General features: G+C 38.7%; 1 pseudogene; it reads left to right on the top strand.

The window, feature by feature from the left end:
* The first annotated feature begins 6,192 nt into the window (after window positions 1–6,192).
* Window positions 6,193–6,501, top strand: LOC114692383 (annotated as a pseudogene).
* Window positions 6,502–22,522: the final 16,021 nt, after the last annotated feature.

Raw genomic sequence — 22,522 nt, 5'->3', positions numbered from 1 at the left:
ATATTGACATGGTCTTTTAAAATCTGTTTAAAGCTCCATTTCTACTGGAACCTGATATGTAGGGTTTTTGTTCTCATACAGAGCTAGATATAAACTTGAAGAACCATAGTTCTCTTGTCCTCTATAACATTTTGTTTAACATCTATCTTAGTAGGGTGAGTAAGCATAGATGAACATGTGAAAGCCACAGCAATGACAACTGGAAGCTGCCCTGCAGGTCAGGTCTCCTGGATGATTTGGTAAAGGCAGGTGTCAGCCCTTCAATGCTCATAGTTTTAGAAGCTTGGCCTATAGCAAGTCCAGATTAGCACTGTGCGTACAATGATCACAGAGGTTCTGAGAAAGATGACTCATTCTATGCCTTCAATTTGGTGACACAAAGAAACATTGATGAAAGAACACACGGAAGGCCTCTCTGCCTCTTGCCTTGTCATTCTCAAGGTGTCAATTGCCTAACAATGCACAATATGCTTCCATCTGTTTTACATATTATTTCCAAGATATAGTTACAATATATCTGTGGCCAAAAAAATGAAATAACAATAAAGTTAAAAGTATCACTGTATCTTCTCACCATTAAATGTCAATAAAAAGAAATAAATGTGATAAAAATTTTCCTTACATATGGCATACCTGCCTATGAATATGATCTCCACTGTTGTAAGGAAGGGGGTGGGTAGATTACTTTAGGGAAGTGTCTTCCTGAGTCACCCTGGCTGCAGCAAAACAAAAGACTTCATGGAAATAGCTCCTTTCATAAACAGATAATCTAGAGAAAAATGTTTTTTTGATTTGAGTACATACATATAGTTTTCAAAACATCCTCACCTGCATTAAAATGTGATATTATTGCAGATAAAATAACTTTATTACCACTCAATAAATACAAAAACATAACTAATAACAAATTACATGTAGGAGTCAATGGTTACTCCTTTTTCTGATTAGTACTCAGCGTGTTATTATTACAAGGTTTATGCTGGTTTTAAAACAAAAGAAAGATAACAAAAGGATGCTGTGCGATTCATAAAAAGATTGTGTAAAACTGTAGAAGAAAGAGTGGATGGAGGTGGTAATATTGAGACTTCTAAAGAGATATTTTTTCATAATAAAATTATACTCTGTACAAATACTTTTCTCTGAATCAGAAAATAACTGGACAGGAATGTCAAAATATAAGAGTAAAGGGAAATAACCTAAGAGAAGAGGCACATCAATGATTTACAAGTATAAATTAAAGGTACTATCATCTGCTATAAAAGTGTACAGCAAGCACAACCATGCAAATACAACCTGCTGAAACAAAACAATTCGTTTTGTTGTTGTTGTTGTTGTTAGTGTGTATGTGGTTTCAGGGCTGATGGCTTTGTATTGAACAACCAATAAGGAGCCTCATTCCTTGGAGAGGCTAATTCTCCCTCTCCCAGTAGTTCATTGTCTAGGGGTAGAACCCTGAGAAAACTTCGACCTCCTCTCTCTGCATGCAATAGTAATAATAAAAGAAAAAGAAGCCTCAGTTGAGAGTGGGCTGGGATATGGGAGGGGTTGAGGGAGGAGACCTGAGAGGAGTTGGAAGGAGGAAAGGGAAGGGGGAAAGTGATATTGATGAACTATTTTAATTAAAAAAGTCCAAATTTTTTAGACAATTAGAAACAACAACAAAAATATACTACAAGCAAAAATACATGGTGGAAAGGAACTGGGTAGAAGCAAAGACAAAATCATTGTGTTACTTAAAAATAAACTTTAAAAATAAGCTATTCCGGGCTGGGGAAATGGCTCAGGTGCTTGCTGCCAAGCCTGAGTTCAATCCTGGGCCCACATGGTGGTAGGAGAGAACTGATTTCAGTTATCCACTGACCTCCACAGGTGCACTGTGGCATGCACACACACCCCATATGCAAAAACACATGAATATAGCTCTTAGGTGAGTGGGAACACAAATAATTTAATATAATTGTTAAAAGTAAGTGAATCAGAACCAGGCATACTGGCACATGAATAATCCCAGCTACCCTAGAGGCGGAGGCAGGAGAATAGCTTGAATCCAGGAGTTTGAGCAACACCAAAACAAGAAAACAGAACCATTATAAAATTTATGGACATAGCTCACTGTAAAGCATGTATTTAACATGAAGTTTCAATTTACAGGACACTCACCCAAATAAATAAACATAAACATGACCAGAAAAGATTCACCAGTTTCCCATAAAAATGTCATCCAATAAATTTAGGAATATTTATATTTCTATAAATTTTTCACAGACTGGGGAAAAGACTTGGTTAATGAAGTACCTGGTTGACATGAAACCCAGAAGAACTGAGTTTGGGTCCCCAGACCCCATGCAAAAAGCCCAGTGGGGCTTATAGGAACGTGTAATCCCAGGAACTGTCAGAAGGGAAAACAGGCATATCCCTGCTGCTAAATCAGCTGGTCAGCCTAGTCAAAGCAATGGGTTTCAGGTCCAGTGATAAGTCCTGCCTTAAAATATAAAGAACCATCTGAGAAAGACAACAAATTCTGATTTCAGAACCCCTGTGGCATGCCCACAAGTGGGTTTATGGATTTGTACATATATACATCATACATACACACACACACACACACAGACACATACACACGCATGCACGCACACACATATCAAGCACACACCAAGGTAGAATTCACAAATCTGGTAGACACAGTAAGAAGCAAGAAAATAGGACCCCAAATGAGGTAGAAATAGAATCTCTTGAAACTGATATGGTTATTACAGCTGGCGGTGAATTACAGTGCCTTTAAATGCATTTCTTACGAATTCAAAAGTTGAATAGTGATGTATATATTGTGAAAAAAATTTAAAGCTTCTTATGACAAATGTCAAACATAAAAAATACACAGTATTGAATTAATGTCCAATTAAATCTAGTAATTCCAATATTGGATAGATGGCTCCATAGTTAAGAATGTTCTAGTTTGAATGTAATTGACCACCATACTCTCATAAGGATGGGCACTATTAGGAGGCGTGGCTTTGCTGGAGTAGATACGGCCTTGTTGGAGGAAGTGTGTCATTGTGGGGGTAGATTTTGAGGTTTCCTATGCCCAGGATACTGCCCAGTGTCCTAGCCCACTTCCTGTTGCCTGCAAGATGTAGGACTCTCAGCTATTCTTCCAGCACCACATCTACCTGCATGCTACCAAGCTCCCCACCATGATGATGTTGGACTGAACCTCTGAAACTCTAAGTGAGCCACCACAGTTAAATGTTTTCTTTATCAGAGATGCCATGGTCATGGGGTCTCTTCACAGCAGTAAAACCCCTAAGACATTCTTTGAGAAGACCCAGTTTCAATTCCCAGCACTCAAATGGCAGCTCAAAACCAACCATAACCAGTTCCAGGGAATCTGGAACCTCCTTCTAGTCTCTAAGAGTACCAGATATGCATGTGATCCACAAATATGAAGGCAAAACATTCACACACATAAAATAATAACAAAAATACAATAATTGCAGAAAAAATTAATAAACTACAAATTACACAGTATCATCAAGTACCTATCTATCATCTATCATCTATCTGTCATTGATCTATCATCTATTATCTACCTCCTACTATATATATAATCTATCGTCTATCTTTCTATCAATCATCTATCACCATCTATCCTTCTGTCATCTATCAATTATCTATCACCAATTATCTATCACCTACCTATATCTATCTATCATCTGTCTTTCATCTATTTTCTACCTATAGTCTATCTATCAACACACTCAAAATAGACATGAGAGTAGATGGTATAGAAAAAAATCTAAAGAAATAACAGCCAAAATTTTCTGCAGCTGATAAAAATTACAAATCCATAGACAAAGCTAAATAAATCCCAAAGGGAGATGAAAAAGATTATACCAACGACTTTCTAATCAAATCTCTCAAAATTATTGACAAAGAGAAAAACTCTCGAAGGCATTCGGAGAAAATAGACACACTGTGTTGAAGAGGAATGAGGATAATGATGGCAGATTTCTTGTTGGAAACAATTCAAACTAATAAATATGCCAGTGATGCAGCACATTGAAAATCCTGAGATAAAATACTGTCAATGTAAAATGCGTTAGCCATGAAAAATAAATTTAAAAGCAAAGCTGACGACAGAGAGAAGCTGAAGGAGCCTGTCACCAGACAACTGCCACAGAGAGAGAGGCCACAGAGCACACTCCAAGCAGAGGGCAAATGAAACCAGACAACCATACAGATCTACCCAAAGCCCACCACAATTGGAAATGGAAGGCATTAGGTGGTAGGGTATTCTTATTCTTATTTCAATCTGTTAAACATACCTCTTTGACCTCCCCCTGCCTAGAGTTGAACCCAGGTTTCTCAGACCCCAGGCAAGCACTCTGCTACAGAACTACAATATACCTTCCTACCTTCTTTGTCCCCACTTTTTATGTTTGGAAGGGTTCAGGTAAGTTGTCCAGGCTGAACTAGAACTGGCTTGGTAGCTCCAGCTGTCTTCTCACTGGGGATCCTCTATCTACAGAATCCTAAGTGCCTCTGATTACCAGCACAGAGATACCCGACTGTTTAACGATAAGCTACTGTAGCATTCACAACATGTCATAAAGTACATGACAACAATATCATAAAGACTATGAAAGGGAGGAAATGGAAGTAAGATTCTGATAATATATGTGAAGTTGTACATAATTGGAAAGTAGACCATGGTAAGTTAAAGATCTGTACCACATACCCTAAGGCAACAAAGAAAATGACAACCCAATTATAGTAAATATACTATCAAAAGAAATACAGCAGAGAAAATCAAAGTATCCAAGATCAAGAAAAGGATATAATCAATGGGACAATGGGAAAAAAAATAGGTTAACAGTAGATGAACAGTTAATCGAATCTACAACCACGTTAAACATAGGTAGGCTTGTGGTGGTTATTTTTGATTTCTAAGTTCATGATTGAATTAAGAAATCCCTAGGGCATTGGTGAAGTATATACTTGGTGAGTCTGTGTTTTGTTTTCCAGAGACAAAAAGACCATAAAATGTCTGCTAAAGTCAGCACTCCAATACAATTTAAATATTGCAGCATGTTCTACCAGTGATGACATGCTTCTGTGTGGTGGGTCTGATTGGAAGAAGTGGATCACTGGGACGATGCCCTCAGGTCTGTATCTTTCCTTGTCTTTTTCCTTTATGTCTCTCCCTTTCTGCTTCCTGTACACCAACTAGAAGGTGGCAGTCTCTACCACATACTCCTATCACTCTGATGCTCTGTCTGAGTACATCTAGCCAAACAACTATGCACAAAATTTCCTGAAGACAGCAGAGGAAATTATTTCTCCCTGTTCCTCTGAGGTATTTGTTCACAGTGACATAAAAGAATCTGGCCGGGTGGTGGTGGTGCATGCCTTTAATCCCAGTACTTGGGAGGCAGAGGCAGGTGGATCTCTGTGAGTTTGAGGCCAGCCTGGTCTCCAAAGTGAGTTCCAGGAAAGGCACAAAGCTACACAGAGAAACCCTTTCTCAGAAAACAAAAAATCTGATACAACACCAACTTGAAAAGGATTTCTAAAATGTAAAATTTTTAAATGCCATTAGCTACAAAGGTCTAGTGATGAGTCAAATACAAAGGATTGAAAAAGATATAGCATGGCACTAGTAATACAATTAAAGCTGTAGTGGCCATATTAGTAGTTGACCAAGAAGAAATCTGAGTATTGACTATCCTGAGGATAGATAACATCATTTTATGACAAAGTCGTCAGTTTATCAAAGTGACATGACAACCGTACAAACTTGTGTAGTTAAAAATACAAAATATCAAAACCCATTCGAGAAGAAATAAATACTATAAATAGCACTCTGCCTATGAAGTAATTGAATTTGTAATTTAAAACCTGCCCACACACATACATGGACATATACATATGCAAATACATATGCACAGATGCATGTGTGTTCACACATATACATGTAGGTTTAGGATTTTCACTAGAAATTTACAAAGTATTTATAAAAATGAAAGCCTATGAGCTCTACCAAATTCAACCAGGAAAGGGTAACAGGGTCCTCTCTCGTTTTCTGAGGCTAATAGTTTTCTGAAGTTAAAAGTGTATAAAGAAATTATAAGGAGAGAATGGGACATCTGTCTTTTGGTTATAGCAACTGTGGCGTTCAGCAAATAAAAAAAAATGGGTGATGGTGAAAGGCAAGAAGATTTTTTTGTTCAGAATTGTGCCCAGTGCCACGGTGTAGAAAGTGGGGCGGGGGGAGTGCATAAGACTGGACCAAATCTCCACAGTCTCTTTGGGAGGAAAATAGGCCAGGCTGCTGGATTCTCTTACACATGAGCAAGGTACATAGGGAGAGCATACATGATGGAATATTTGGAGAATCCCCAAAAGCAAATCCCCAGAACAAAAATGACCTTCACTGAAATTAAGAAGAAGGGAGAAAGGGCAAACCAAATAGCTTATCTTAAAAAGGCTACTAATGAGTAATTCTATTGCCTTATTTATTATAAATCAAATGTCTCATTTTAATGTGTAACAGAAATTAATTCATATACCAAAAATTCAGATCATGAATGGCTAACAATGTTTTTGTTGGACAGCCCTCATTTAAGTAAAATTTGTAGGAAAAAAACAGACAATATAACTCATGAACCCAAGTGTGAACAATAGTAACATAACATATCCAAATCAACATAGACTTGATGTGACATTTAAAATAAATCAACCACCAACTGCACAGTTGTGTACGTTTCATTAAATTACTTAACAGCTTGGTAAAGCAGAAAATAGAGATTATATTAATTTAGCTCTAGAGGTTCTCAGGCTAAGTACAAAGAAATTGCCATATTTTATGAATATATAATTAACATCAGAAATTCATGAAAAGCTTGGAAGAGCTGAGTGGGAGTGGGACAGGGTGTAAATAACTGACCTGAGACACCCACTAGCTGCCCCCATGGCATTCCCTCCAATCTTTCTCCAGACTCCCTAAAATTTGATGCTCTTTCAGTGGCTGCTTCACTAGGATGAATCACACTCTCCTTATTGAAGAAACTCTTTCTCTCCTTCCATCTCAAGGAAACAGGATTGCTCTCCCAAAATCATGCTCATTAGGATTGCTCAAAAACCTTGGGTGTTTGAGAGGGGCCTCAAATTCTCCAAAACTGTACTTCCCAAAATCCGCCATTCTCCTGATATCCTAATCTCAGTAAATGGTGCGGTTGCTAACCTGGGGCTCCACACTAGGAAATCAAGGACTCTTTCCCCACCCTGCACATTTGATCAGTTTCTACTTTGTCTGTGCGGCTGCTCCTACATGTCTATCAGCTTCATCTTACTTAGCATTTACGTTCATTGGCATCGCTTTGGTGGTGGACATTCCTCATTCTTTGAAAGGCAGTTTGCTTTGACTGTAACTGTATAATGTGCTATGAGGGTCCATTCCTCGGATCCATTTTGAAAATTCTTTCCTCTCAAGTGTTGATTCTAAGGGCTATCTGTTCTACTCCTCACTTTTACATATGCTCTGACTGAACACTAACTACTATGTGTTAGTTACTGTTCACTAACTACTAACACTGAACACTAACCACTAACTACTATTAAAAGTTTTATTCCCAAGTCTGTATTTAAAGTATTTTTGCTGAGTTCCTGAGCTTCAACCTGTAACTGCCTATAGCATCCACATTAAGAGGCAAAAAGCAATATAGCCATGTGTACAAAATTATTCTTTTAATTTATTTATTTTATGTGTAATTTATTTATTTTAGGTGTTTCATATGCATGCATGTCTTGCATCACGTGTTGTGCCTGGTGCCCTTGGAGGGCAAAGATGACATTGGATCCCCCAAGACTAGAATTACAGACAGTTGTAGCTGCCATAGGGCTTCTGGGAATTTAACTCAGATCCTCTGGAAGAGTAGGCAGTGTTCCTTACTGCTAAGACATCTCTCTAGGCTTTACTTGCAAAAGTTTTAGTGAAATAATTTCCCCCTCAAATTTCTGTACGTATTCAGAATATTTATTAAATAATGTAGAAGCAGAATAAGGACATTTTCAGATTTATAAGATCTCAACATTCTATCTTTCAGGCATTCCTTTTCAAAGAAGTTACTCAAGGATGTGAGCTACAAAGTAAAGAAGCTATCAAAAAAAAAAAAAATGCATGGAACTGGTACCTGGCGGCTCCACCCAGAGCTGAGGCAAAGAGAATTCTGCAGTTGCTTATATCACAAGATGAGAGCTGTGAGCAAACACAGAGGGACACCAATCCACACCATAGCAGAGGACCCAGAACTCTGCAAAAGAAGTCTCTAGAAGAAAATGAAACCAAATGGCAAACTATATGAAGTTGTTATAAAAGTGTAAAGTTGGTGATCGCTGTCAAGAATATGAATCCGATGGCAAACCGAGTTCTAATTTCAGCATAATAAAATTTGTGTAAAAGAATAAATTATGGTACAGTAGTTGACTTAGTAAAAGCAGTGTTCCCAAAGCTATAATTATCATACACAGAATACTAGTCTACCCCAATGAGGAATGTATCAAAGTAGGGAAGACTGAACTGGAGTGTTGAGTTCTCAGCATTTTTTTTCCAAATGCATATGCAATTGGCGAACTTTCTGAATAAAAAAAAAATGAGATTAGAATACTAGTTAAAAATGTGACCTCAGGTGCCAGAGAAACAAGTAAGAGTTAAATGTGCTTGGGTCCACAGATTTAAAAGTCAGGGATGGATGGAGAGTGCAGCACAAGAATGACTCTTTGAAGCCAGCGTGTTAAGTCATGTGTCAGTTTGTAGAACGCTTCTTAAATTATCATTGAAGACATTCAGAAGTTAGATGGAGGAGAGAGCTCAGGGGTAGAGTGTTTGCCACTTACGCACAGAGCTTGGGGTTTAATCCCCAATACAGGAATAAATTGAAGCTATTTTAAGTGGAATAAAACCAGAATTGATGCTTAAAATTAATAGTAGTAATGATAATGATATTTTATTGCAGTAATAAATTTGCAACATCTAATTTCCAAAAGAGTTCTTCAGACCCCCTGCATTGGGGGAATTTCTATTTCTTTTTGCAACCTTGTTAGAGTTTGCTTTCTGTCTCTGTGATAAACAGCACCAAGAAAAGCAACTGAAAAGGGATAGCATTTATTTTAGCTAACATGTTACAGTCCATCATTGTGGATAGCCAAGGTAGCAACTCAAGACAGAAGCTGAGGCAGAGCTCATGAGAGAACGCTGCTGACTGGCTTTCTTCTCTTGACTTGCTCAGCTACCTTTTTTATACACACCTGCTCAAGGATTACCCTGCCCACAGTGGACTGGGCCCTTCCACATCAATCAGCAATCAAGAAAATGCCCCCACAGGCATACCCACAAGCCAATCTGACGGAGGCAGTTCATCAATTAGGATTCCATCTTTTCAGGTAAGTTCCTGTCAAGTTGAGAAAAAAAATATGACAAACCTGAAATGTCTTATTCCAACACAAAACCTTTGCTGAGCCCTGCAAAAGTGTTGAGCACTATCAAGGACCAAACATGGGTGGCAAGGAAAGATTCTGTTATGAAAAGAAGAGGGGAAAAATGGACCTCCAAGGACAAACCAGGGAAAGTAGAAGACCTGAAGCTCAAAGAAACAAGAATTTGATTTAAGAGACCTTTATTGAACATGTTAAAGTTCTCAGCACCAACTTTCATATCTCTGCTGTAACCCTGAGCTCTGTGTGTGAGAGGATTGGGTGGTGGATCAGTATCTCTGTTGTAACCCTGAGCTCTGTGTGTGAGAGGATGGGATGGTGGGGAGAGGGGAGAGGCAATGTCTCTGGATCAGATTTCTACTCTCAGATAAGCTACTTCACCTACTTATTTCACTCTTTCATTTCATACATTTGCTATAGGTCTTCAGGGATACTGACAATCTCCTTCATGATTATCCACTGATATTTTATGCAGAATTTTAATTTATTGAAAATAATACATCAGCAAACCCACTCCCTAATGATTTACTCTAATCAAGTCCTGAAGTGGTTTTTGTTTGTTTCAGTTTTTTGTTGTCGTTTTTTTGTTTTTTTCCTCTTCACAGCAAATGGAAACAAGGCTACCTATTGGAGTTCTTTGTTGTATACAATGAAATTCTTACCGGCATTGTGAGCAATCATGTCAGAGAAGAGGTCGTTCAGGGCCTACAGTTTGCTGGTATTTCACTGAAACCTGTGTCCTAGATCTAGCTGTGTGTTGATGGAGAAGGAGGTTTGGGCTACCAATGATTTTGCTTCATAAATGATCTTAGAATTTTGAAGTTTCTTGGCAGTTTCATATGCTTCTATAATGAACTGTAGTCATTTCCACACCTTATACACTTCCTTCATCCCATCTCTTCCACTGCCACCCTTCTCAAAAGGTCCCCCTTGTGTTCTCATGTCTCTGTTTTGTGTGTGGCCACTGAGTAGAGTAAGTTCCTGAACATGGGTGGGTGATTATTCAGGGAAGCTAGCTCAGATGCTCAGTTATCAGGCCACACCACTGAAGAAACTTATATCTCCTCCCCTAACAACCAATAGTCCATCTTGGAGGTGTGAGGCCTCATGGACTCTCCCCATGTGCAGTGAAATGAGCCCAATCTTGTGCAGGTCTTGTACAGATGACCACAGCTGCAGTGAGTTCCTGAGTATACCTGCTGTGTCATGTCCAGAAGACAGTTTTGTTTTTTGCATGTTTTTTTTTGGTTCCTTTTTATAAGAAATTTTGATGGAGACAGAGGTATACCATAAAGTCCTATTAGTTGTGAACTAATACCAAAGAGGATCATGGGAGTAAGAGTACAGTCAGCAGCTTCTGCTTCAGGATAACTGATGCTCTAGTAAAAAGGATGCTCTCTGGCTGTGCAACTCATTCTCCTCTTTTCTTGTAGAGTTGCCTATTTGAAGATATGAGAGGAGACTGGACCAACAGGGAGTCTTAGCATCCCAGCAAGCACTAGAACGTGCCTCTGCTTTGCTGGGGATGTGCATGGAAGAAGCTTGGGGCTGGCTTCACCTCACTGCCAGTGTTCTGAAAAAATGAGGCACATTCTCTGCCTGGGTGCTTTCTCCAAATCTAGAAGCACTGAGTAAATCTCTCACATCTGGGTGTGAATGACAGATATTTGGTGTCACCTTAAATTAGAAAATAGAAACAACTAAGGAGCTTCCTGCCCTGATTTATGGAAGGTTTGTCGTGGGTCAGAAGGTTCCATACTGCCTCTGTTAAATCTGAAATGTTGGTATTTACTACTCTGATAACTCAAAAAGGTGATCACAAAGTCTGCTTCTTTGGGACTTAACAGAGAGTAGGCAGCTAAACTACTTTCTTTTCATTGAGATTTCAGAAAAATGTCTGAATTCTTTGAAAACTTATGAAAAGGTTGGATGTTTATTGAAGAATCAAGGTAAAAATTTAGAATCTCAATTAGAATCAATTGGGATTCTTACTGAAGAAATGGAAAAGCAAGTCTAGGCACAGAGGATGCCTCCAGGAAAAATTTAAATGGTAGGAAAAGTAACCCACATAAATACAACCACTGTGCAATACCCAGGGCTGGTATCTTACCAGCTCAAAGAAGATGTCATAAATACTGTTGACTCGGAAGCAAAAGCAGCTCCCAGTGGCCTATTCAGGCTCCAAGTCACTTCTCATCTCCATTGTAAATCACCTTTGGCCTCACTCATTCAATTAATAGGCCTTGCTAAGTCATTTTTCACTCCCTCCCATACTCAGTGGCACTATGACCTCCAAAGATGTGAGTCAACCGGGAAAGAATTGAGTTCAGGGTTAGGTAAGTGCTGTGTTGATAGTTTTGTGTTGTTTAAATAAATTGTCAAGTGTGTATATCGATTATATACACACTTGACAATTTATTTATTTATTTGTTGCCTCCAAACAAACAAGCACATGACAGACTGGAGAAATTCTACAGTCTTTATGATAAGATAAAAACAAAAAATAAATTTTGTGGTTGTAGATGGATGAAAATAAGTGACTTAGCTGGGTGTCCTAGTTAGCTTTCTGTTGCTATGATAAAATCATGACCAAAAGCAACTTGGGGAGTAAATGGTTTATTTCATCTTGCAGGTTAGAATTCATCATCCAAGGAAACCAGGGCAGGAGGCCAAGACAGGGGGAACCTGGAGGCAGGAACTGAAGCAGAGACAGTGGAGGAATACTGTTTACTGGCTTCAACTCCCTGGCTTGCTCAGCTACTTTTCTTATTGACCTGCTGTGAGCTGGCAACACCCAGAGTGGGCTGAGCCCCGATGCATCCACTAGCAATTCAGAGAAGGCGCCACAAACATGTCCACTGATCAATCCCATTGGAGTAATTCCTTAATCAAGGATCCTTTTCCCCCAGGTGGCTCTCATTTGTGTTAAGTTTATAGAAACTAACCAGCATACCTGGCATGGAGTCTCAAATCTACAATCCCACCACTTGGCAAGCTCTAGGGTCCAAGGCCATCTTCAACTACAGAGAAAACTTGAAGCTAGTCTGGGCTAAGTGAAATGCTCAAGGAGTGATGTGGGAAGGAAGGGAGATTGTAATACACATATCTTTTCATTTTTAGGCTTTCTGCCAGTGGTAATATTTATTAACAAAGACTTGCTCCATGGTGGAGTAATCCTTTTGCTGTTTTTATTTCTTTTATACCTTTCTTTGGTCTTAAATGCTATCTAAGACTCAAGTCTATATTGAATAAAGAAGAGAGTAAGCACCCTTGCATTATTCAACATTTTTAGTGAATGTTCAGTTTTTCCCAATTTATTATAATGTTAGCTATAGGTTTGTTGTATACAGCCTTCATTGTTTTGAGGTATGTTCAATCTATTTCTAATTTTTCCAAACCTTTTTTTCATGAGGGTGTGTCAAACTTCTCCAAGAGCTTTTCTTACATCTATTGAGAGGACCATGTAATTTCTGTCATAAAGGAAACAGATAAGAAATGTTAGAAAGAATTTGGGAAAAGAGGATCCCTTGCTCACTATTGGTAGGAGTGTAGGCTAGTGAAGCTGTTATGGAATGGAAATAAGTATGGAGGTTTCTCAAAAAAAAAAAAAAAAAAGGAAGAAAGAACTTCCACATGACTCAACTGCACCACTCCTGAGCATATAGCTAAAGAACTCCATACCCTACCACAGAGACTACTGCACATCTATGGATATGCAACTAGATGTCAATCAGCAGGTGAACTGATAATAAATATGTGTTATATAGACATAACAGAATTTTATTTACTGGTAAAGAAAAATGAAATCATGAAATTTTTCAGGAAAATTAACAAACCTGGAAAATACATGAACCTAAACTCAGAAAGATAAAAGTTAGTGTTCCGGCCCATGTGGATCTGAGTTTGCAGTGTCTGTGTGTGTCATTAAGACTCATTCAGTCCGTGTGTGTTAGTAAGTCATTCAGACTCTGAAACCAGGAAGGAGACCAGGAGAGGGGGAAAGAGATGTGCTAGAAAAAGAGGATGTTAGTAGGACATGTATGAAATGAAAGAAGAAAGGGGGATGTGGGGAGGATGGAAGGGTAAAACGGTCTGTTAGGAGGTTGGAGAACAAATGGGGGAAGAGAATCACAAACCAATTTTTGTTTGAAAATGACATAAGGAAACAGTACTATGTATGTTAATTTAAGGTTTTTGGTTATGTTGTTGTTTTCAAAAGAAGAATGTAAAATCTTCCTACAGACTACAGTGAAGGTGTTAGGACCCCATACTTCAGTTCATACTTAAGTCCATGAAGATTTGTGTTTTCCTCAACTAAACCTTGCCTTCTTTAGGCACCAACTATATAGTGAAGAGTGGAAGCTAAGTGGTTAAGACACATCACGTTACATGCGGTATAATGCATAAAAGTATGTAAGGTCATGAGAAGAAATGCCCCACAGAAATAGAACTAGTTCAGGTTAAAATCAACCTAATGTCAACAATACCCGCCTGTGTTGTTCATTCTCCCAACCCAGTCCTTACCACCCAGTGAACAAGCCATATATTTATATGCTGTACCACCTGAAGCTACAAGGTCTCACCTAGAGCCTTTAGATCTACACATAGCTCTTCCCATATCAAAATAATCCATGATAGACTATAATACATGCCCCTTTGTGACTTACACATTTCATATCATTCTTTAGTGTTTTTCATCCTTTTCTTCTGAAAATCACAAGAAAAAGAGTAGACTTCCCTAGCATGCTTTCCAAAAGTGAAAACTAAGCAAGCAAAGCTTTGCTGGTCTGCCATTCACTGGTAGATATAGTTACAACATGTGTAACTATACATATAGCTTCCTATATGTGATCTTTCCCATTTTCACAGAGACTATGTGAAGTAGGTTCTTAGGTTGTCGCTGACAAGGAACCACATCCAGGAATGGTCAACTGACTTTCTCACATTTTACCATCCTTGATATTAAAAAAAAAAAGCCTGTTTTAAGGCTCACATTTTTCTTAAAAAAAAAAAAATCAGTACTTCCTTATCAGATTCCAGTTTTTTTCTGGAAAAAAAAAAGATGTATGTCACACTATGAGTGAGGCTTCAAGTGTAGCACTGGATATAAGTGTACAGCACAAGCTGGAACCAACTATACTGGTGTGTTTAGACATGATGGATCATGCTGAAGAACACAATTTTATTGTTTTATTACTGCAGAAAAACTTACATGGTGCATTGTTTTTGAAGTTGTACATAGTTGCTTTTATAGCATACAGAATGAATAAAAAATTCATAATAAGAAAGTTTTTTTAAAAAAGGAAATATACTTCGACCAGTTATTTTAATAATTCAAATTCCTTCCTAATTATTGTTATGAGAGATTCTGACTAAGAAATGGAAAAGCTTCATTTAGGAAGTAAAATTTGATTTTGGATTTTAAAACTTTAAATAATTCTATTTATTAAGTTAGAATGTATGTGTACAGCAACTACAGTATGCATGTGGTGGCCACAGAACCACTACTTTAGATAGTTAGTTCTTTGTTTTACTTCCATCATGTGGGTCCCATGTGGGAACTAAACTGAAGTCATTGGGCCTGGCAGCAAGTGTCTTTACCTGCTGAGCCAACTTGTGGCTCAGATCCTGGACTGAAAGGATATTCAATTGCTTCAACAGTTTCCAATCTGTTGCATTAAATATATTGTCTCATATTATGTTTAAATTTTACTCTGAGAATTTCTTTGTGTCCTCTGGTGAAGCTCTGTAAACTAAAATGTTATAAAAGCAAAACAAAATACCTTTGGTGAAATAAAATAAAAATTATTTACAATATCAATATTTTAAGTAATTTCTTTATCAATTAAATAATTATTTCTCATCTTGAGAATATGAACCTTTACCTGGTTGTTATGGTTCTCCATAACTGTAGTGAAGACTGATTATCTAAAACACATTCAGTCAAGTGAGGAGACAGTGAGGTAGAATATGCATGTATCTGTATCATATACACAGCGGTTTGTAGATTATAACCTTTAAAGGAAAGATAAAGGTAGCTAAAGCAAGCTAGGCGCTGGTGGCACACACCTTTAATCCCAGCACTCGGGAGGCAGAGCCAGGCAGATCTCTGTGAGTTCGGGGCCAGCCTGGGCTACAGAGTGAGTTCCAGGAAAGACTCAAAGCTACACAGAGAAACTCTGTCTCAAAAAACCAAAAAAAAAAAAAAAAAAAAAAAAAAAAAAAAAAAAAAAAAAAAAAAAAAAAAAAAAAAAAAAAAAAAAGAAAAAGAAAAAGAAAACAAAACATGGCAGCTAAAGCAAATGGAGACACTTGTATAATCCACAGACCTCAAAGCCCTGAGCAGTTACTGTCCTAATGACGCCTCTGTTCCACTGCCAATGACAGTTCTGTAAGGCTGAACCACATTGCCTCTGCCCCACCCACTCACTCTGAGCTCAGGCTTGTGTCAGCTTTTTCTCGGGTTGATTCTCCTCTACTCCCCAATCTCCTTGTCCCAACTTGGAAACTCAAGCTGTATTCTGATTCTGACTCCTGGTTGAGACCTCTGTGTGACAATGTCATTGGAGGACTCTTGACCTTTGGTCTGTACATAGATTTAATTAAGTCAATTCCTGAGATTCACTAGAAAAGAAATCTCTCTGGTGTGACTTGAGTGTGTCTCCCAAAGCATGTGTGCTGGCAACTAGATCCCTATGGCAGTGGTGTTTGGAAAGGGAACTTGGTGGGAAGTAATCGATGGCTCAGTACAACTTTCAGAAATGGATAAAAAGGCATTAGTGTGAGCATAGATTGGTTGTCATAGTTATACCCCACCCTCCACACCCTACTCCCCACCCCCTACTCCCTTCCCCCCACCCCACCCCACTCATCCGTGCGGTGCTGCTATTGACCATGTTATATAGTAGCAGGATGTTAATGCCTTGGTCTTGGACTTCTCACTCTCCAGGGCTTTGAGAAAGATTACTTTCTATTCTTCATAAATTATCTAGTCTCAGGTATCCTGTTATAGTATCATGGACTAAGACACCTTTGTTATCCAATTGCTCCATTCAGGTGTCTCGTACACCTTGAACCTTTGAAGTTAGGCAAAAACTTTCTAAATTGTTTTCATTATTAAAATTTATTTTGTGTATTATAAGTAAAATTACTATAATATTTATTAAAAAGTTTTTTCAGAAAATTAGTGTTTACTTATTACTACTATTTATTATTAGTAGTACCACCAGTCAACAGTCATTATTTTGTCATTCCCTCAAACTACTTCTTGAATATATTATTGATAACTAATGGGGAAAATTAATGTGTGTATATGTATGTGTGTGTGTGTGTGTATGTGTGTGTGAGTGTATGCATTTGGGTATGTGTGCCCATTTGTGTTTGGGTACACATGAGTGGGCAAGTTCATGTGTGCATGTTTGTGCGTGGATATGAAGGCCAGATGACGACTTTGAAATTAAATTTCTCATTTTTTTTTTGAAAAGAGGTCTCTCACTTGCCTTAAATTCACCAAGTAGGATAGGCAGGCTGGCAAGCAAGCCTGATCCACTGGTCCCTGATTCCCAGCACTGGGATTATAATGTAGACCACCACTCACAGCTCTTGTCTGTTTGTTTTCACATGGGTTCTGGCCATCAAACTCAGGTTTCTATAATTGCAAGACAACCATTTTACTGGTTGAGCTATGTCTCCACAACCACACTGGAGTAGTTTTTAAAATGTATTTTTTTTAAAGACATTAAGAGAAAGTATGAAAGTGCATAGGACAAGAACTCTAACTCCGAAGAGTTTAAAGTTTGGTGAGGATAACAGCTGTGAAAACAATCAATTATAATTCAAAGTTAAATAAAAAAATGACATAAAATGGAATCAGGATGTCATGAGTAGGCAGATAAAAATGTAGATAATTTAGGGGTTTTATAGAATGTTTAACAGATGAACTGGCATTTGAGTTCAAACAGAGAATGAGAGTCATTTAACAAGAAAGTATAAAATATTAAAATACATTGTATGGGGAATAGGGAGATAGTACAGCAGTTAGAATCATTTTGTAACTCTTGAAGATGGCCTGAGTGAGGTTCCTAGTATTCAAATAGTAGCTCACAAACAACTTGTAACACTAATTCCAGGGGACCCAGGGTTTTCCTCTTTAGACTCCTGCATGTAAGGAGTACACATAGACCCATGCAGACTCTCCCACACATACACATAAAATGAAAAATAAATAATATTTAAAACATTGCTTGTCAGATTTGGTGAATGCTCATTGGAACTGAACACAGTGCTTTAGGGACTATGTGGGAAATAAGTCATTCTTGAATGTCACCTTCATGCTGACTTTTATGGACACAAAGCCACCAGAATGAATGGCCTTCTTTGTGGTGTATATAGGACACTAGGGAGTATCTATAACATTGAACTAAGCCTTGTCCCTTTCCAGTACATCATAAATCAAGAACACCAGTAGAATAGAGTTGTAATCCATAAGCCTCTTAGTGGCTGCTTGTTCCCTCTCCTAAACAAGACAGTCGGAGGTTTGGTTTTCTCTTTGGCCTAGAATATCTATGGAACATCTTCAACAAGATGACAGGCCTTTCTGTGAGTGCTGACTCCCTTTGGTTTGCTGTTTATCATGGTCAACACGCCCATGTGGCATTTATTTAGGTTCTGGGGATTCTAACTCTTTATACTTGTGCAGAAGCGTTTTAACCACTGAGCATCTCCCAAACCAAATTATAGAATTTTAATACAGTTATTAAAGTTTTTAAAGTATTTGATGAATGAGGGAAATTGTGTACTTTCTTTTTTAACATTTTTAATTAAAATATAATTATACAATTACATCACTTCCTCCTTCCCTTTCCTCACTCTAGCCCTCCCAGTTTCCCTTCCTCCAACTCTTCCCATGTCCCTCACCCTCAAATTGACGGCTTTTTCTTTTTATTATTATTGTTATGTATATGTATAAGTATGTAAGTACAACCTGCTGAGTCCATTTTTGTTGTGTATATATGATTTCAAGGCAGACTACTTTGCATTGGATAATCAGCCAGTGTGCTCATCCCTGGATAGGCTAATCCTCCTTCTCTCAATGACTATTAATTGCCTATGGTTCTTTGTCTAGACATTGGGACCCCATGAGATTTTTCCCTTTCCACATTTGCATGTATGGCTATTGGTACTGCCATTGTTCATGTCTTGTTTATGCAACCATTTCTATGGAAGACAATCTCACAACAGACTTCCTAATGCCCTGGCTCTTACAGTATTTCTGCCCTACCCTGCCCCCACACACCCCTGCCACCAATGTTCCCTGAGCCACGATGCAGGAACTGTGGTGTAGGTGTATACATTGGAGATGTGCTCCCCACAATTCCATTGATCTTTGCTTTGTGTCCACTTTTGATTTTCTACAATGGTTTCTATTTGCTCCAGAGGGAGAAGCTTCTTTGATGAGGGGCAATAGCTACACTTATCTTTGGGTATAAGGATAACATTTGGAATGTGGTTAAGGAGTTATTCTGGTTTGTCCAAGTAGCCTTAGTGAATTCTCTTCTAAGGTCTATGACATCACTGGGCCTCAGTAGTTGGCTAGGTTTCTAGTACCAGACATAATTCCGCTACTGTTGAGTGGACTTAAGTCCACTTAGACAACTGCCGCTACCACCACCATCTATCGCAGCTTCATAGCTACATTGCCTTGGAGTCATTTAACTTGAAAGTCTCCTTCCTGTGGCCTAGGTTCCATAGTACCAGAAGGTACTATGTAAGCTTCCAAAAGACAAAAGCAATTAATAGTCCTACCCAGCTGTGACACCTATGAACCATTAAAATGCGTGCTTTCGGTTTCTGTCTGTTTCACTGTTTTAAATTTTAAACACAGACTAAAATCCCAGTGAGTCACACAATTGAAGCAGTTTCAACTCTGCTCTTTTGCCATTTTGATCATGGTTCTGTCATTGTTTATTTCAATTTACTATTTAAATCAAGAATATACAGTATCACATTGGAGACAGATACAAACCATGCTTGTAATGAGTCCCTGCCATTACAGACTACCATGAAGCTATTCTCAAAAAGAAATCTGTGTCTGCCAGGGGGTAACTGTATATTCTGAAGCCCTCCGAACTAGTGTTCTCATAGAATGGGATGTTTGCTGAAGGAGAAGTAATTACAATATGCTAATTTGAAGCCTACCATGTATAATTAATACGGAAAAAGAACTGTAGCAATTATTTAGAGCTTAGACCAACAAAATAGTTTTTCATAAAAAAAAATGCTTTATCAATTTCTGGTTAGAATTTTCAAATGATTTTCAGTTTTATTTTTTATTTTCAGATAATCCTGTATTCAAGCTTCCTTCTCATATCTTGCACATGAGAAGACATCCTTGACTCACCCAACCTATCGGAATCACTGATGAGCTGCAGAAATTGGAATGTTCTCGTAAACTATTTGGGAGTGAAGCAAGAGGAATACTGGGAGAACTTAAGCTTGTGGTTGTGCCCAGGAATATTAATATTACATGTTAAATTTTTGCATATGTACACATTTGTAAGGGGGTAGAAAGATGAGGGTGTATATCATGAGATTAGAATGAGAGCCATGAGAGGGAGAAAGGAGGTGGTGGAGTGTAACAGAACACAAGTGGAAGCGGGAGTATGGGATGAGAAGGGGTTGGGGACAGGGGGAGGATCAGCAGGAACAAGGAATGTATGAAAATGCTGAAATGAAGCCAATTATTTTGTACATTAATTTAAGAACACTAACCAACTTAAGAGTCCATAGAGACTGCTGTCTGATTTTATCTGCTATCACATGACTAGAACCACAGCATTTAACTTGCCTCAAGGCACCTAGAATGACCCATGGACAGTGCTTTGTGAAGGGGAGAAGACTGTAGTGGAAAAAAGCCAAGATGTGTTTGTTACGTAAGGCAGAAGACCAAGTGTCCAGCAAGAGAATGTCACTCATACGGGGGATGAGGACAGTAGGAAAGAGACCTGGGTGGCTTCTTTTGAGAACTCATGTGTACCTGCCTTCTATGATATGCCTGTGTAGAGGAGAAATCACAGGCTGACTGGGTAAATAAAAAGGCATTCCTCCTGTCCATTTCCTTTTCCCCTTTCCTCTTTCCTGCGTCTCCCTCTTTGAATCAGAGGAAGCAGCCAAGTAGCATAGTGCATAGGAAAAAAAGAAGAAGGTTGACGTTTAAACCATGCCCATCCTTACTGCTATTCCAATGTGCAGGCCAACCTTGAGCTCAAAAACAGCAATAACAAATAAATTTAGATATGAATTATTCTGGAGTTGACTCCATTGTCTTATACCAGAAAGGAACAAACATGTTAACATTGGCCAAGTGCTTAAAGATCTAGGGGAACCCATTCCAAGGCAATGAGTAAAAACAATAAAGTATGCACTGCTGGGCTCAACCGATCCATCAACCTACAGCACAATCCCATCCAGAAACTCCACTTGTCTGTCAATGATCTAGGAGGCTGACAAGCCATCTCCACTGTCCCTGAGACCATTATACGTCTTTGATGTTCTCACCGTTTGCAGACCTGCAAGGTCTTCCTGCTTCAAGTCCCTTGACAGTAGAAGGACTAGCATTTCCTACCTTCCTGTCTGACTGCTGAAGGACAGGCTCTCTTACCATCAGGTTTGGAGTACAGGTAGTTGTGTGTAATTGCCTTAACTGCTCAGGAAACTCCAGAGGGGGGTGGGAAAGATTCTACTAGTTTCTTTCACCTTTCTCTTTCTCATGTGCCACATTCCCAAGCCACTCACACAGGGCTTCATGGAAGAGGGAAGTTACTTTAGATCCTCTTTGGCATGGTCACTGAAGGCACATGCTAGGCTCAGCTCAGCCCCACTGAGTGCTATAGCTAAGCGCTCAGTCCTGCCTGTGCCTGTTTACTAATGCTTAGCTCAAACTCCCCATCCTAATTCCTGTGCCTAGTTCCTGTGACACTGGGCGTGTTCTCACTTATCCTAAGGTTAGAATATAAATCTCAAAAAAATTCATACCAAATCAGATTGAAAGATTAATTTAAATAGCAAATACAGGTTTTTGCGACATTTTAATGGGGGGTGGTTCTACCAGGAAAACAGTTTGAGAAGCGTTAGAACACAAATGTGGAGAGATTTGTTTATATCTTGTTTCTTCCAAAATAAGTGTGTTCAAACACTGTAAGAAGGAGACTGGAAGATGTTCTTAGAGCTTCAGGGGTGAGCTGCAGGGATAGAAGAGGGAGTATAGAATCGAGTCAGGGAGGTGGGGGGGGTGGGTTAGTACAAAGTAAGTGGCAGGAACGTTTTCCTTTAGATACGACAGCTTTGAATAGCTTCGACAGCTTCCTAGCCATGTCACTCTCCAACGCAGTGCCAGCTCTGTCCACGAAGCATTGCTCTCCAGATGTTATGCATTGCTGAGTTTGATGTGTGCAGTGGGTATGTCATGCATGTTAGGTTGCTTGCTGACTTTACAGAAGCAGAAACCGAGTCCCCGGGAACAGCTTCACCTGCAAACTGTTCTGAACCTTCTGGCTTCACAGTAAAACTTGCAGATCATTTTCACAACATAGCATATTTTGTGTTTGTTTGTTTGGTCGGTTGGTTGGTTTTTTGACACAGGGTTTCTTTGTGCAACAGTCCTGGCTGTCTTGGAACTTTATTTGTAGACCAGGCTGACCTTGAACTCACTGAGATTCCCCTTGACTTTGTCTCCCAAATGCCGGGATTAACAGTGTGGGCCACCACTGCCCAGCCAACATAGCATACTTTTAACTATAAACTAAACATTATTCTGGTGATCTTATCTTCCTGGAGCAGGAACTTTACCTAGATTTTTTTTTCTTTCACATTTGTATGTGTGATGTATGCATGTGCATATACTTTTGTTCACATGTATGTAGGCATTGTCTTTACATGACAGTGGAAGCCCAGAAATGATGTTGACTTACTCTTCCCCACCTTATTCAGTGGTGAGGCAATCTCTCTCTCTCTTTTAATTAATTAAATTTAT

The sequence above is a fragment of the Peromyscus leucopus genome, chromosome 16_21 (assembly GCF_004664715.2).
Source record: "Peromyscus leucopus breed LL Stock chromosome 16_21, UCI_PerLeu_2.1, whole genome shotgun sequence".
Lineage (NCBI taxonomy): Eukaryota > Metazoa > Chordata > Mammalia > Rodentia > Cricetidae > Peromyscus > Peromyscus leucopus.
The sequence above is the reverse complement of the archived record's forward strand: the minus strand, read 5'-3'. Positions and strand labels throughout refer to the sequence as shown.